The sequence below is a fragment of the Tachyglossus aculeatus genome, chromosome 1 (assembly GCF_015852505.1).
Source record: "Tachyglossus aculeatus isolate mTacAcu1 chromosome 1, mTacAcu1.pri, whole genome shotgun sequence".
NCBI lineage: Eukaryota > Metazoa > Chordata > Mammalia > Monotremata > Tachyglossidae > Tachyglossus > Tachyglossus aculeatus.
In genome coordinates, this window is record NC_052066.1 from 26,312,675 (window position 1) to 26,317,449 (window position 4,775).

Sequence of the window (4,775 nt, forward strand, 5' to 3'; positions counted from 1 at the left end):
TTTTGTTGTCTGTCTACTCCTTCTAGACTGTGAGCCCACTGTTGGGTAGGGACTGTCTCTATATGGTGCAAACTTGTACTTCCCAAGCGTTTAGTACAGTGCTCTGCACACAGTAAGCGCTCAATAAATATGATTGAATAAATGACAGGGACTGTGTCCAACCCAATTATCTTGAATCTTCCCCAGCACTTATTACAGTATTCAGCACAGAGTAAGCACTTAACAAATACCACTATTATTATTATTATTATTATTGTTATTATTATTATTATTATATCCTTTAAGGCGGGGATCATGTCAATTAATTCTAGTGTCTTCTCCCAAATGCTTAGTAGAGTGTTCTTCACACAGCGGTGCCTGATAAATACTACTGATGTATTGAACCATCAGGCTATTAAAAACTAACACCAAATGAACCCTAAAACTCTCCAACCCAAAATTGAAGCCAGGACCCTTTGCTTCCAACTCTGAGTGCGGCCTCCTGATTCTGCTGACTAAAGTGTCGCTGAAATAGTCAAGGAACAGCCTCCCTGACCAGCCCAGCGACTGTTCTTGGGGATGGTGTCTCCATACCACCCTCAATTAATCAATCATATTTATTGAGTGTTTATTGTGTGCAGAGCACTTACTAAGCTCTTGGAAGAGTACAGTATAACAGAATTGGTAGACTTGTTCCCTGCCCACTCACAGTTCTACTGGGAAAGATGGACGTTCATTCAATCGTATGTATTGCAGAGCACTGTACTAAGTACTTGGGGAGTACAAGTCGGCAACATATAGAGACGGTCCCTACCCAACAATGGGGTCACGGTCTACAAGGGGGAGACAAACAACAAAACAAAACACGTAGACAGGTGTGAAAATCATCAGAACAAATAGAATCAAAGGTATATGCACATCATTAATATAATAATAATAATGATGGTATTTATGAAGCACTTTACTGGGTGCCAAGCACTGATCTAAGTGCTGGGGTAGATACAAGTTAATCAGTTTGGATGCAGTCCCTATCCCACATAGGGCTCAGTTTTAGGAGAAGCAGCATTGTGTAGTGGATAGAGCATGAGCTTGGGAATGTGAAGGGCATAGGTTCTAATCCCAGCTCTGCCATGTGTCTGCTGTGTGACCTTGGGCACTTTACTTATCTGAGACTCAGTTATCTCATCTGTAACATGGACACTGAGACTGTGAGCCCCTCGTGGGACGAGGGCTATGTCCAACCCAATTTGCTTGTATCCACCCCAGTGATTGGCACATAAGTGCTCAACAAATACCTCAATTATTATTATTATTAATCCCCATTATACAGATGAAGTACCTAAGGCCCACATAATAGTAATAATGGTATTAAGCTCTTATGTGCCAAGTACTCTTCTAAGTGCTGGGGTAGATACAAGGTCATTAGGTGGTCCCACTTGGGGCTCACAGTCTTAATCCCCATTTTACAGATGATGTAATGGGCACAGAGAAGTGAAGTGACTTCACAAAGTCACACAGTTTATAAATGGCAGAGCTGGGATTGGAACCCACAACCTCTGACTCCCAAGCCCGTACTCTTTCCGCTAAGCCATGCTGTTTCTCAAAATGAAAAATATAAATGATGTATGTGTAGTATTCTGCGGGGCTGAAGGTGGGGTGAATAATAACCGTCCTGCTAAAATTGTGTGTGACTTCAGAGCCCACAGGACTTATAAGTATTTTGTCTCTCTGTCATATGTAAATCATGATATGGTCAGTGAAATTCTTTTTTTTGTTTGAGTGTGTTGTGATTATTTTATGAGCTACTGGGAAAAGATATGGGAAAGAATTCCTGAGTCTTCAGCAACAACAATCACAAGCAATCATGTTCTTTGGTGTAACAGTGTGATAAAACCCTTAGTCCACTCAGACTGGTGGGAAACTGTCAGCAAATTTGATTACCATATAGGCAAGCCAGGTAACAAAGCAGAGAAGCCCAAAGTATAGCATCGGGTTAACGGGGCTACGGTTCCTTCCCATTGAGAACGCCTGGAAATCTTCAAAGCTGAAAAGAAGAGGAAAAAAATGGGGAAAAAATGGAATACATTACAAAGCATAAAAGCTGACAATCTCAAAAATAATGATCTGGGTTTGCTCTTATTTAAAAGGAGACTGCCTGCTGTTTCCATCACCGCATCGATTGACTCTCAGCCACTTCTAAAATTAAAAATACATAAGCAACTTCCAAAAAGACTCAGCTAATTTGACGGTCATTAGCAGTGAAAAACGTATTTCTTTTATTTATAAAAAGGCCTCTAATAACGCTATTAATATTTACTCCCCTCTGTAGTTCCCAAGCTCTTCCTGTCACCAATGTAAAGCGCCTGTCTCTGCCTTGGCTTCCAGCTATATCGCATCCCATTGTAATTAACCTTCTAGTAACATAGGCTTTTTCTAACACATTTCCTGGGTTGCAGCTTCATAAAGAGAGTGAGGAACGGAATATATTTGAAATGTCTTTAAGGCCTCCCAGCCGATGCGGTGAAAATCTCTTTCAGACTCTGGGCATTTTCAACCGCCAGGTGCTGAAGGGTTCTGATCATCTGGTTTCCTATCGAGTGTATTTAGTTAATTCCTCCTGTGTGCCCCAGTTCTCCGTCCCTTCTTCCTTTTGTCTTCAGTCGTAGCCTACTGGCTGGAGGTAGAGGAGACAGGACCCAGCTTAGAGGGATGGCTTTGTACCCCGCTCTGCGGAATTGTAAACAGCCAGCTAACAAACAACCCACCATCTGGCCACAGCTGTAAACGGGGCCTCTTCAACACTTCTCACCACCACTCAGCCTGAGTTAGATCCGACTCCACGTAGCTGTCAACTCTGAGACCCTGGGAAACGTTCCAACGCTGAACTACTTCCTTATGTTCTTGTATCCCCCCGTGGTCTCCCCTCTCTGCCTCTTTCTGCTCCTCCTTCCCTTCAGCTGTTTGTTTTATGAGATAAATTACTTGGAGAACCTCCTGTCAGCAGCTTTCCTGCAAATCCACTACATGCACACATGTGCGCGCACACACACACACACACACACACACACACACACAAAGAAAAGGAGGAGTTAAAAAAAGGACAAGACTTGGATTTCATTGTTGTCGTAGAAATATAGAAATGAAACCGACAATTGTGAAGCATTTGAAAGAAGGAGAGTTGGAGGAAGAGGGGGTGGGGGGGAAGAGGAGAAGACAGTCTCTGTTTAAGAAAGAGACCGATCGGGAGATGGTGGTGGAAAATAAGTACGGGGTAGAAAAATGAGGACAGAGAGCAACTCCACCAACAGAAAATGAAAAAAAGATGAGCGAAGCAGCCAGACTCAGCCGTGGAACGGAGGAATGTGATACAGAATAAAATAACTAGACTTAGAATTACAGAAGTGAATGTTACTGTATATAAAGAGACCTATAGTCATGGAAACCATATCTAAACTTGTGCTTTTTGCCAAAGGGCTGAAAACGGCTGAACAATACCACATTCCACAAGGGAAACATTACGGTTGTCAGGAATGGCCAAGCGTTATGGGGGTTTTCGGCCAGGGTTGTGGGGGTTGGTTGCCAGCAAGGATAAATCTTTTTGTCTACAATTTGCACTGTGGTGTTGTAAATTCACTCTAAAAACACTTCCACCCAAACAGAGGAAGAACCTACCAGCACGAGGCGAGGACGAGATGAGCGTGCGAGCTCCAATTTAGAATATTTCCTCTCCCCTGAGATTTATTCCTTCATTATAAGAAATGTCATTTTAGGCTGCTGATATAATATTTAACTAGTCTCCTCACGCTTCCCTTATTCCTTCTGATTAGATCAGTGAGTGTTACAGATAAAATCCTCAGCTCCCCTTGCGGGCCGGAGAAATGACAACTTTTGGGAATTATCTGGACTGAGTGGAGATCTCACATTTCTCTCGTCATGAAGAGATGCTTTTCTTTTGCTCCTCCCTTGACATTGGAGGGAGCGCTTAGAGCTGCTAACACAGCTCCCGTTTCTGTGGAGTCCAGCAGAGAGAATAACTTATCCTTGTCTTCACGCAGCCCTCTCATTTTCCAAAATGTTTCTGCATCGAGGATCCCATTTTATCTTCACCATTACTTTGAAAGTCATGGAAAGGCAGGTGTTGTTTTGCAGTTGAGGAAACTGAGGCACCGTGAGGTGAGGCAACTTGCCCCAGGTCACACAGCTTTCTGGTGGCCAATTTAGGTCAAGAATCCAGGTCTTCTGATTCCAAGGTCCATGTTCTATTCATTAAGCCTCACTCACGTCCATACTGAACCATAGGCCCAGATGGTGAGAAATTCATTTCCCAGTGTCATTCTGCAGTGACAAACTCGGCCACTCTGTTCTGGACTGTCACTTGTCGTGTCCAGGTCTAGGAACAGTTGCCAACAACCCTCTTGCAGAAACCAATATCCTGCTGTTATACACAGGACCCTGATGACTCTTTCAGTGTCCAACAGGTCTTTTAAGGACCACTCGTCCTTCCTTCAAGCATCCTCTTCCCTCTTCCCTTTCCTCCTTCCCCTCTCCAAACCCTCTCTTTCTCTACCTCAAGGTACCTCAGGATACCTTGGCCTCCTTCCTGGGTTTTCTTCTGCTTCTATTTCTCTGACACCCTGATCTCTTCTCTCATGGAAAAGGGCTTCTTTTGATATTCACACTTCATTTTTTCTAGGGCCTAAGATAGGACTCAAAAAAAGTCTTATTGTTTTCTATTTGGGTCAAAGAAAATCCATCCATCAATCAGTGGTATTTATTGAGCAGCGCTTACTGTGTGC